Raw genomic sequence first — 13,509 nt, 5'->3', positions numbered from 1 at the left:
ATAAATCATGTTTGTAATTAGTACCAATTAAATACTTTTCAAATTTACCCTCTGTTCTCCATTTTGTTGAAGTAGGTTTAGTTTGGACCCTCAATTTCTTTTTCTTTTCTTAGAGTTTTTTAATTTCCTTATAAATAGGTCCTCTGTCTAAGATCTGGACATTCCTCTTCTCTGTTCTGTTATTCATACTGCTGCTGTAGTCATCACACTGCTATCAATACTATATATATATCACAATTCAAAGAGCATTTTCTGGTGAAGATGGCAACATTAGCACAGCTGTGTAAATCCTCAATTAATATCTTCCTATTGAAACTCAAGAATGGTTTCACCCTGGCATCAATACTAGAAACTATGGAAGGGTACCATTGACCTGTCACAATACTCAAGAGATACCTAATAGTTTTAAGGAAAATGGAGCCATGTTGAGGAAAAATCAACATGCTTTTATGAAATAACAGAGGAGACCGGGTGCAGTGGCTCACGCCTGTAATCCCTGCATTTTGGGAAGCCGAGGGGGTGGATCACCTGAGGTCAGAAGTTGGAGACCAGCCTGGCCAACATGATAAAACCTTATCTCTACTTAAAATACAAAAAAATTAGCCAGGCATGGTGGCGGACACTTGTAATCCCAGCTACTAAGGAGGCTGAGGCAGGAGAATCACTTGAACCTGGGAGGTGGAGGTTGCAGTGACCTGAGATTGCACTACTGCCCTCCAGCCTGGGCAACGAGCAAAATTCTCTCTCAAAAATAAAATAATAGTAATAGTAAAAAGAAATAACAGAGAAAAGATCAGAGGCAAGTTTATAAAATGAGATAATGGGAAGTAATTTTTTTAAAAGGACAAAATTTAAAGTGGCTGAATGAGAAAAGGGAAGATTTAATAAACTAAAAATGCAATAGATTTTTTAAAATGTCTTCATAAGAGAAGAAGCAACATTGCAGAAAATAAAATTAGTTTTCAGAGAAACAGTCTAAAGAGACAAAGGGATGAGAACAATGATGATAAATCTATAGTTTTGCTATCATAAGCAAGAATGTAAAGACCATTCTTATATATAAATTTTTGCATGTTATCTGCTTATTTCTTTAAAAATTGTAATTGTAGAAATACTTGGTCATAAGTTATGCATTTTGAAAAATTCTGGAATGTGTTATCAAATTATTTTACAAAATTATTTTATAGATTTATCTGCTTACCAACAGTGTTTAAGAAATATGAAAGAAGGCCAGGAGCAGTGGCTCGTGCCTGTAATCACAGCACTTCGAAATACCAAAGCAGTGGATTACTTGAGGTCAGGAGTTTGAGGCCTGCCTGGCCAACATGGTGAAACCCTGTCTCTACTGACAATACAAAAATTAGCTGGGCGTGATGACAAGTACCTGTAGTCCCAGCTACTCAGGAGGCTGAGGCAGGAGAATCACTTGAACCCAAAAGGCTCACATCACTGTACTCCAGGCTTGGCACAGAATAAGACTGTCTGAAAAAATAAAAATTAAATTAAAACCAAAAAAATGTAAAACCAGATTCCCTTATACTCAATCTCATATAAGGACTGTAAAATTTTAAATCCTTGTGTTGCTATACTGTTTTAAATTCTATTAATGATTACCTTCAATATTTGAAAATATGCATCTCAAAATTTTTTGGCAGTTGCCTTAAGTTTGCATCAGCAATTCTATTATTTAAATTGAAGTTACTGTTGAACTGTCTTTGGTACACATCCCAATTCCTTTTTTACTATCATTCCACCTTTTTTATTGTTTATTTTGATGCATCTCTCATGGGGCTGGGGCCTCTCTTTGAGAATTTTTCATTAAGAATGTTTGGGTTTTTATTCATAATATGTGTACCCATATTCCTCTTCCTTGGTTCCCCTAACACTCTAACTAACAATTGTATCTACAGCCCAATTTTCTTTAGCAATAATCACATTTTACATAAGGTATGTCTATATTGATAACTCCTAGATGTTAAATATTTAATGAACATGAGCTTAAGGAAAAAAATGAACATTTGGGTGGTACACTTTCTGAGTTACACATATAAGAGAATGTCTTTCTGTTGCCTTCGTATGCAAACAACAATCTAGCTGGGTTTAGAAGTTTTGAATAGTAAAACTTTCTTTTGAAAGGATACATTTTTTTCTCATTCAATGGTGTAGTCAATCCAGAAGTCAATCGGATTTTTACTCCTTTTGAAACTATCTGATATTTGGCCAGCATGCTGTATAACTTTTTCTTTTTCTTTTGAAATCTAAAATTTTATTCTAGTATATCTAGGTATTAGTAATTTATATTAATTTAGCCAGACTCAGACACTGAACCCTTGCAATTACAAGTGTACATTTCTCAGCTTTGGAAAGTTTATTATTTTCTATTATAATACCTGTATTGGTTAAATTAAGAAGACCACAAATCAGTATTTACTTATGGAATTGAAAAATTAGGATAAAAATGTTATTGGGCTCAGAAGCTTTTGTGAGTTATTTCTAATTATTAACTGTCATGTAATTATTGTGTGATAAACTTAAATTCCTTAAGATCACAGATAAAAGATGGCAAACTTCCTAATTCCTTTTTTGAAGCAAATGTAATTTTGGTAGCAATATTAGATGAAGATCATAATAAAATATAACTATAGAACTCTCATAAATATAAATAATCCAATTTAAATAAAACAATAAAAAATAGCTTAAATAAATGTGACAGTACATTATGAAGTAAACAATAATAAGGTTGGTTTATTTCAAATATAGCTTGATATTAGGAAACCTATATCAAGCTATTAATACAATTCATCACATTAAAAAAACTATATGTTCGTCTCAATAAATAATAAATTAGACTGGATAGTTGTTCATCCGGCATCAGTTTTGCTCTCTTTTTTTGGTCTCCTGGTATTGCAGAGCAGAAGCCAAGGGCTACCACTCCTTGTTAGAATTTGCCAATAAGAAGCACTCACAGCCAAATACTGCAAAACGTTCAATGGATCAGAGAACCCATGTTGACTAAATGCATCAGCACAAAAGTGGAATTGAATCTGCTCTAAAAGAGAGCAGGACTTTTTTGAAAAACTCCATAACAAAATTAATAGTTAACTGGATGACTCATGTCTGTAGTCCTAGCTACTTGGGAGGCTAAGGTGGGAGGACTGTTTAAGCCTGGGCAACAGAGCAAGACCTTACTTCTAAAATAAATAAATAAATAATCTTAAAAAAGAAATTAGTAAGACTTTGGAAAAGATTGGCTGCTATGAAAAGTACATCAACCATCAGCTTGAGTACATGGTTCATGAATATCCTGCAGCTCAAACCTAGCTGATTGACGTAAGGAGCCAGCAGAGAAACGGCAAAGTAACTGAAAGGACCAGACTCCTGTCTGAGGTTACAGAAACCAGAACGTGTAAAGCTAGAAATGGAAGAAAATTGCGGCAGCATTACGGATGGTGATTCTTTGGTTAAGATTAAACAGAGCTTAACAAAACTTAAGCAATAAACTGTTCAGATGGACATTAGAATGGATGTTGTGGAACACATGTCATTCCAATCAAACCTGGAGAAGTCCAGTGTGACTAAGGACATACATGTGACAGTTATTACAAAGTCAGCAATAGATCCATATGAAAACACAGGGTTTTTCAAGCTTCTGATTACTTGGGTTTTTTAAAATTTCAAATTACATCTCATGTTGCATAGATTTCAAAACTTAATTATACCTCTTAAGGCATGTTCAATAGGCATTTTTAGACATACACACAAATATTCTATCATGGTGATTATGATGGTTAAAGCCTTTACATTGAATATAATGCTTAATAAAATAATTTTAAAAAAAGAAGCACTCAGAAGAAGTATAGGTTAGGCACGCATGGTGGCTCACATCTGTAATCCCAACACTTGAGAGGCTAAGGTGAAAGGATCCCTTTCGTTTAGGTGTTTGAGACTAGCCTGAGCAACATAGCAAGACCTTGTCTCTATAAATAAATAAATAAAGAGCCAGGCACCATGGCGTGCACCTGAGGTGTGGGTGCTACACTATAGCTATTCAGGAGTTCTAGGCAGGAGGATCACTAAAGACCAAAAGTTTGAGACCGCCGTTGGCAATACAGGAAGGCCCTGTCTCTAAAAAAAAAAAAAAAAATTCCGCACCAGGTGGTCCATGCCTGCAGTCCTAGTAACTCAGGATGTTGAGGCAGGAGAATCACTTGAGCCTAGGAGTTTTAGGTTACAATGAGCTATGATCATACCACTGCACTCCAGCCTGGGCAACACAGTGAGATCCTGTCTCTAAAAATGAAAAATAAAAATACAATTTAAAAAATAAATATATAAGTAAATAATTTTAAAAAGAGAGAGATTTATAGGGCACAAGAGAAGAAGCCACTTCTCTGCAGGCAGTTGGAAACTAACAAACATAAGCAAACATGAGATTCACAGTGGCTGTCATGAGACTTTTTGACAACTACCTGCTATGGTGTTTCAGGCTGAGCTCTTGAGTTTTGAACTCCCTGACCTTTGTTTTCTTAGGCCTTCCAACAGTTGAATAAGTTCATAATTATTGTAATAAACTCTTTATACCTTGATTACATGAAGTAACTTCTGTTTTCCTGGATGATTCCTGATTAATGTAATATAAAAAATGTATTTGATAAATTCAACATAGAGTCCTTCATCAAAAAATAAAACCCAAAATAAACTAAAACTATTTTTAAAATATGGTAATATACTCACTAGGTTCTATCGTTTAATGATAAAACATTAAGGCATTTCAGCAAAAGTCAGAAATAGTACATAATGCCTGCTAATAGCACGATTATTTGCTGACGTATTTCTGTAAACTTCAGTCCACGAACAACAGGGTGTAATTACAGGATAGGAGAACAAAATATTCATTATTGTCAGATGTGACTTTCTTATACTCTATAAAACCCAAATGAATTAAAATCAGTAGACATTTATGGAATTTTCCTCATGCCAAGAAAAACAATGTCCAGTTAGAAAATATGGTGGGAAAAATTTATAATAGTAATATATGTGTACATACATATGTGTGTGTGCATACCTATTTATATCATGGTCTAACCTAACAAATCTGTAGAAAGTGGGCTGGGTGCAGTGGCTCATGCCTGTAATCCCAGCATTTTGGGAGGCCGAGGTGGGTGGATCACGAGGTCAAGAGATCGAGACCATCCTGGTCAACATGGTAAAACCCCGTCTCTACTGAAAATACAAAAAGTTACTTGGGCATGGTGGTGCATGCCTGTAGTTCCAGATACTCAGGAGGCTAAGGCAGGAGAATTGCCTGAACCCAGGAGGCAGAGGTTGCAGTGAGCCAAGATCGTGCCATTGCACTCTAGCCTGGGTAACAAGAGCGAAACTCCGTCTCTCTCTCTCTCTCTCTCACACACACACACACACACACAAAAGGAAGTGCGTGGATTAATCAGTAAGTAAAACTCTTCTTAGAGAGGCAAGTCTTGAATAAATGGAGAGACACATTACGTTGTTGGATGTTGAAGATTCGATATTATGAATGTATTGAGGGCCTTCAGATTAATTTTCACCAGGCTAGTCAATTATCCTGGTTGTGTTTCAGTTTTTTAATAAACAGCACCACTCAAAATCTCCCTCCCTCAGCAATAGCATAAAATGTTCACAGTGTCTTTCTAGTGTTCTAAATTAGAAAAAAAATGACCATTGTCCTTAGTCTTAAAGATATACTGATGATTGAAAGACTTAGTTATGCTAAAATGTCAACACTATCCAAAACCATCTACAGATCTAACACAGTCTTTATCAAAATCCTGACAATTTTTTGTCTTATGCTAAGTTAGAAAAATTCACCTTGATATTTATACAGATCTCTCAAGGCCGGGAGTTCAAGGCCGCAGTGAGCCATGATTACGCCCCTGCACTCCAGCCTGGGTGACAGAGCAAGACCCTGTATCAAAACAACAAATAAATAAATAAAAAGAAAAAAATTATGTAGAATCTTAAGGGACCACAAATAGCCAAAATAATCCTGAAAAATGAAGAAAGTTGGACATCTCACACTTCCTGATTTCAAAACTTGTTATAAAACTAAATGAATTAAAACTGTGGTATTGGCATAAAGACAGATAAATAGACCAATGGAACAGAATAGAGAGCCCAGAAATAAACTCTTGGATATACGGTCAAATGATTTTCAACAAGGGTGTCAAAACCATTAAATGGGAAAGAACAGTCTTTTCAACAAAAGATGTTGCAAAAACTGAATATCCACATGCAAAAGAATGAAGTTGGAAACTTACCCTATGTTATGGTTTGGATGTTATTTGTCCCCACCAGAATTCATATTGAAATGTGATCCCCAACATAGCAGTGTTGGGAAGTGAGGCCTACTGGGAGGTGTTTGGGTCATGGGCACTAGTCCCTCATGAATGGATGAATGCCCTCCTGGGGGGTGAGTGAGTCCTCCTGCCATGGGAATGAATTAGTTCCTGAGAGAGCAGGTTGTTAAAACAGAGTCTGGCTTCTTGGTTTCTTTCTCTTGCTAACCTTCTTGCTGTGTGATCTCTGCCCCACTTCTTATTTTCAGCCTAAGGCCTTCACCAAATACAGCTGCCCAACCTTAAACTTGCTAGCATACCAGGATTATGATTTAAATAATCCTTTTTTCTGTGTAAATTACCTTGCCTTAGGTATTCTGTTATATTAACACTAAGTGGACTAAGACACCTTATATCTCATATAAAATTAACTCAAAATGGCTCAGAGACCTAAATGTAAAAGCTAAACCTATAAAACTCTCAGCAGAAACAGAAAAGTTTCATGATATTGGAGGAGGCAATGATTTCTTGGATATGATATCAAAACACATATGACAAAAGAAAAACTGATAATTTGGATTACATCAAAATTTAAAACTTTTGTATATCAAAGGACACAATCAACAGAGTGAAAAGGCAACCCGTGGAATAGGAGAAAAATATTTACAAATCATATATCTGATAAGGAGTTAGTTTCTCAGATATGTAAAGAACTCCTATAACTCAACAATGAAAACCAACCCAATTTAAAAATGAGCAAGGATCAACCAAGAAGCAGCTTCTCCTCTCCTTCTGGAATCTCCACCTGGTTCAGCCCACCTGCCTCCACTCTGTCTCCACCATGGTCATAAGGGTGACCCAGAAGTCCTACAAGGTCTCCACCTCCAGCCCCCAGGCCTTCATCAGCTGCTCCTACACGAGTGGGCCTGATGCCTTCATCAGCTCCTCAAGCTTCTCCCGAGTGGACAGCAGCAGCTTCTGGGGTGGCCTGGGTGGAGGCTATGGTGGGGCCAGCAACATGGGAGGCATCACTGCTGTCCTGGTCAACCAGAGCCTGCTGAGCCCCCTTAACCTGGAGGCAGACCCCAACATCCAGGCCGTGAGTACCCAGGAGAAAGAGCAGATCAAGACCCTCAACAACAACTCTGCCTCCTTCATAGACAAGGTATGTTTCCTGGAGCACCAGAACAAGATGCTTGAGACCAAGTGGAGCCTTCTGCAGCAGCAGAAGATGGCTAGGAGCAACATGGACAACATGTTTGAGAACTACATCAACAACCTGAGGCGGCAGCTGGAGAATCTGGGCCAGGAGAAGCTGAAGTTGGAGGCGGAGCTTGACAACATGCAGAGGCTGGTGGAGGACTTCAAGAGCAAGTAGGAGGATGAATAAGTGTACAGAGATGGAGAATGAATTTGTCCTCATCAAGAAGGATATGGATGAAGCTTACATGAACAAGGTAGAGCTGGAGTCTTGCCTGGAAGGGCTGACTGATGAGATCAACTTCCTCAGGCAGCTGTATGAAGAGGAGATCCGGGAGCTGCAATCCAGATCTCATACAGGTCTGTGATGCTGTCCATGGACAACAGCCGCTCCCTGGACATGTTTGGATTCATCGCTGAGGTCAAGGCGCAGTACGAGGAGATGGCCCGCCGCAGCCGGGCTGAGGCTGAGAGCATGTACCACATCAGGTATGCTGAGCTGCAGGAGCTGGCTGGGAAGCACGGGGATGACCTGTGCCTTACAAAGACTGAGATCTCCCAGAGGAATTGGAGCATCAGCCGGCTCCAGGCTGAGACTGAGGGACTCAAAAGGCCAGAGGCAGATGCCGAGCAGCGTGGGGAGCTGGCGATTAAGGATGCCATCGCCAAGCTGTCTGAGCTGGAGGCCGCCCTGCAGCAGACCAAGCGCAGCAGCTGCGTGAGTACCAGGAGTTGAAGGTCAAGCTGGCCCTGGATGTCGAGATTGCCACCTAAAGGAAGCTGCTGTTGGGAGAGGAGAGCCGTGGAGCCTGGGATGCAGAACAGGAGTATCCAAACGAAGACCACCATCGGCTATGCAGGTGGTCTCAGCATAGCCGGCCTATGGGGGCCTCACAAGCCCTGGCCACAGGTGCGGCTTGGGCTCCAGCTTTGGCTCTGGCGCAGGCTCCAGCTCCTTCAGCTGCACCAGCTCCACTAGGGCTGTGGTTGTGAAGAAGATCAAGACCTGCAACGGGAAGCTGAGGTCTGAGTCGTCTGATGTCCTTTCCAAGTGAACAGCTCTGCAGCAGCCCCTCCCAGCCTGCCCCCCTGCGGCTGTGCCAGATCCCCGGAGGGAGGCGGCTGTGCAGAGTAGCACAGTGAACAGGAGACCCACCTGAGGCTCAGCCCTAGCCCTCAGCCCACCCATGAGGGAGTCTACTGCCTGGGGACCCCTCTTGTCCGGGCCTCCAATTACAAAATAATTCAAGCACTTTTTGGGGGGTCCAAAATAAAACTTCAGCTAGCTCTGAAAAAAAAAAAAAAGAGAGAGCAAGCATCCTGAATAGATAGCTATTTCTCCAAAGAAGATATGCAAATGACCAATAAGAACATAAAAAGATGTTCAGTGTCACTAATCATTAGGATAATACAAATCAAAGCTACATGGAGATATCATTTCACACTCATTAGGATGGCTACTGTCAAAAAAAAACAGAGAATAAGTGTTGGTGAGGATGCAGATAAAATGAGCACTGCTGGTGGAAAGGGAAAATGGTGCAGTCACTGTGGAAAACAGCATAATGATTCATCAAAAAATTTAAAAATGAATAACCACATGATCCAGCAATTTAATTCTGGGCAGAAACTCCAAAGAATTGAAAGCATGGTCTTGAAGAGATACTTGTATACCCATGTTCATAACAGCATTATTCACCAGAGTCAAAAGGTGAAACAACCTAAGTGTCACTGATGGATGGAGGAGTGGATAACCAAAATGTGATATATGCATACAAGAGAATGTTATTCAGCTTTAAAAAAGGAAGAAAATTCTGACACTTGCTAAAATGTGGATGAACCTTCAGGACATTATGCTAAGTGAAATAAGCCAGCCAGAAAGAGACAAATACTATGTAATTTCACTTACATGAAAATCTAGAGTAGTCATATGACAAAGATAGACAATGGTGGCTGCTAGGGACTGGTGAAATTGGGGAAAAAGAGAGTTATTGATTGGGTGCAGTTTCAGTTTTGCAAGCTAAAGGGAGTTCTGGAGACCTGGTGATGATGGTTGCACAACAATGTGTATGTACATAATGCCACTGAAGTGTATGCTTAAAAATGGTTACGAAAGTAAATTTCATGTTAAGTATATTTTAACACAATTAAATGAATAAATAAAGACATGCTTTTATACATAAATACATGAAGATATATTAGATATTTAAGGAAAGAAAAACCAGAGATTTTTAATTCGCTTATGCTTTTCAATTTTTAGGTAATGACTATAATGTAATTTCCCTAGTACTCTCTTTTCTTCCTTTAGGATACTAGCCAATGTTGTGAATTTTCCTACTGTCAGAAGTCTTGGCACAAGATAAACTTTTTGCTTCCTCCTTGTTTCCTAAAGAGTTCAGTCATTCAAAGAAATTCCTAAAGTAGACTCTGTCCTTCCCCTCAGATGGCTTACATTCTGTTAGGGGTATATTAACAAGAAAGAAGACAATCACAGTACAATGTGATGATCTCATTTTTTGAAAGTTCACCTGATGTTCTAAAGGTGCTGAAATCATGAATGCATTAACACAAGTAGGTGACCAAGCAAAGTGATTTTGACAAATTGCATAAAGCCTTTTAACTCCAATTTGACAAGACATATATTAAAATATCAAGTATAATATCCCATCAAGACTAGAGGCTATTTTTGTTCTAAATAATTATATAGGTATGAGAGCAGAGTGGGGAGAACATGATTAATATGTAGAGGACCCATCTGTTGTTACACAGAAAGAAAATTCAAGCTATAGGATCTATAAGTATGGACAAGAGATTATCTGTTTAATAGGTGTTTCAGGGTCAAGAAAGATATGATTGTAAAACTCAAACAGCAAAAATATGTAACTGGATTTTGTTTTTTGCTGACCAAGAAATAAGTCTGTGCTACTTATAATGTCATGTACTTAATTTGAGTAGAGAAACTAACAGATGAACTCAAGACAACCCCAAAACTTTCTATACAATTGATTGAAAAAATTGCCACCAAAGCAGATGCTTGAGCTTGGAAAAGTTTCTTTTACAGCTTGGTCTCTGGGTTTTGTACCTGTTAACCAAGTTGGGAAAAAATATTATGTGTTTAAGGAAATGGGACACCATCAAAGCCATATTCAGTTAACACATAAAAGATGTTTTTGTTTGGAGATATATTTTATTCTGTTTTTTTTCAGTAAGATTATTATCAATTCCTTCAAATGTTCTATCACTTTTTTTATTAGACAGAAAAATGTATGGAACATGACTGCATAAGAGAAAGGTTGCAATTGTGTCTGTCTGTGTTAAGCAGAAATTTTCCATTTGCTAAATTTAGGGTACATTTAAAATTTTAATAACAGCAAAGTTTAACCAGCCTTATTTTCCTCAGTGATGGGAGGACAGCTTGCAGGTCCTCCTATTTATTGTGTTGATGTAATTCGAGTCTGTTAACCTTAAGTGAAGAATGTATTCCTCTGATTCTCACTTTTAAAAATTGTAAAGCATTCTAGTAAACTAAACATTGTTTCTGTAGACTTTTGAAGGTATTGAGAATAATGAGCCCTCCAAATATATCTGAATTAATTCAGAAAAGATGAAGAGATGAGAAACGACTTAGCTTCATAAAGATTTTGACTAGGATATTTTATTTAACATTTTTCTTAAATATACTAATTTCTTTCCCAAACCTGCTTCTCCTGGTTCCTCTAATTCGATGAATGAAGTCATCATCCTCCCACATTGGCTCAAAACCTCAGACTGTGTTTTGACTTCTTTCTCTCTTTACCCCACCCACATCTACTTAGTTTTTGCTCATACCAATTTACCAATTCTAGTTTTACAGAATCCCTTGCTTGCCTTCTTTATTCAATCTCAAAGCCTCCAGGATTAATGAGATAGCTTTTTAACAGGTCTCTCTACCTTTAAGAGCTTATTTATCAGTCCATCCTACACAAAACTGCTATATCAATTTTTTTTTTTTGAGACAGAGTCTCCCTCTGTCACCCAGGCTGGAGTGCAGTGGCACACTGCACTTGGTTCACTGCAACCTCTGCCTCCCGGGTTCAAGAGATTCTCCTGCCTCAGCATTCCCAGTAGCTGGGACTACAGGCGTGTGCCACCACACCCAGATAATTTTTTGTATTTTTAGTAGAAACGTAGGTTTCATCATGTTAAATAGGATGGTCTCCATCTTCTGACCTCATGAACCACCCGCTTCAGCCTCTCATGTACTGGGGTTACAGATGAGCCACTACACCTGGCCCTATTTTTTTTTAATGTAAAATGGTGAAGCTGATCTTTTACTCCTATAACAACTTCCTATTGTCAGTTCAGTTTTTGGAGTATGCCTATTACTCAGTACACTCAAAGATATATTTACTCTATGACTGTCTAACATTACTTCCCATTACCACCTTGCATATACCCTAACCATCTAGGTCCTTTAATTTTGTACATTAATGATATTTTCTTTATCTGGTATGTGCTTTCATTACTCTCAATATGTCCAAATGATTTCTGCCTCACCTGTGAGACTCAGATCAAATTCTGAACTCTTTCCAAATGCCTTCATATTTTCATTCACCAAATTCTCTTAGTATTTTGTGTGTATCTCCCACTTTATATAATTTTGATTGAGTATTTAATTTTCATTTACACTTAAATCCCTTGATAGATTTCAAGCTTCTTGTAAGCAGGTTTTGTAGGTACTTTATCTTGTTATATTCCACATTCTAACTGTTCAATTAATATTTACTGAATAAATCTGTATGCAATATTGGAAACTCTTGAGAATTCAGGTGTGATATATGTGAAGGAAGGTAATTTATCCACCAGTGGATAATATTATACATTTTTAAGTATAAAAGGGAGAACTGACTTCAGCAATGCCGAAATGATTGTCATAAAATTGAAACTATTATACAAAATTTACTAAAAATTTATTATATGATCTTTCATGTGGTAACTGGTTAATTTTTCAATATTAAGAACTCCACATATGGGGTACATATACAACAAATCTAACAAAAAACTTCCATAGTCTATTGTCTTGCCTGTTGTCTGATTCTGATTATTTGACATTGGCTTTTCCATAGGAGACATCCAATGCAGGAAGCAAAAGAGTTGATTACTGCACACTGCCCTCTGGTGAGCCACATGGGTAATCTAGAGGGGGAAATTCAGAGTTGAGAATGTAATGACTTTCCATGCCCAGGATGCCAGCTAGTGCCAAACAATTATGTCACATTTTGTGATGTGATCACTTCTCTCAATTGTATACTCTACTGAGCCTACTAATTCTTTCCATGCAGGTCATCAAATGGCCATCAGCTGGTAAAATTTTCCTCTTCATTTAGCCAAAAATGCATCCACAATATTTGTAATGAGTCTTACTAACCCAAGCTTTTCAAAAAATTGTGCTATTACTTCCATCATGACATTTCCCTGCATCTTCAAATATCCCTAAAGCATTGCATGAAAACAATGGTAAAACATTAGTCCCTTCTCATACTGCTATAAAGAACTATCTGCAACTGGGTAATTTATGAAGAAAAGAGGTTTAATTGACTCACAGTTCCACAGGCTGTACAGGAAGCATGGCTGGGAAAGCCTCAGGAAACTTACAATCATGACAGACGGTGACAGGGAAGCAGGCACATCTTCACATGGCGGAGTAGGAGAGAGAGAGCAAAAAGGAAAGTGCTACACACTCTTAAACAACCAGATCTCTTGAGAACTCACTATCACGAGAACAGCAAGGTAAACATATGTCTCCCAAGATCCAATCATCTTCTGCCAGGCACATCTTCCAACACCAGGTATTACAATTTGACATGAGATTTGGGTGAGGACACAGCCAAACCATACCACATATTCTCCTTATCTTGTAGTAAAGATGGGTTATTTGTAATTGGCATGCTAAATTCTCTATATTCACATTAAAAAGTCCTATTTCATATATAAAAACCATAGCGTTTTCTCATTCTTA

General features: G+C 38.1%; 1 pseudogene; it reads left to right on the top strand.

Moving 5' to 3' along the window:
• The first annotated feature begins 7,104 nt into the window (after positions 1 to 7,104).
• On the top strand, positions 7,105 to 8,569 carry LOC144577714 (keratin, type II cytoskeletal 8 pseudogene; annotated as a pseudogene).
• The last annotated feature ends 4,940 nt before the right edge of the window (positions 8,570 to 13,509 follow it).

This window comes from Callithrix jacchus, chromosome 9 (genome assembly GCF_049354715.1).
Source record: "Callithrix jacchus isolate 240 chromosome 9, calJac240_pri, whole genome shotgun sequence".
NCBI classification, from domain to species: Eukaryota; Metazoa; Chordata; class Mammalia; order Primates; family Cebidae; genus Callithrix; species Callithrix jacchus.
The sequence above is the reverse complement of the archived record's forward strand: the minus strand, read 5'-3'. Positions and strand labels throughout refer to the sequence as shown.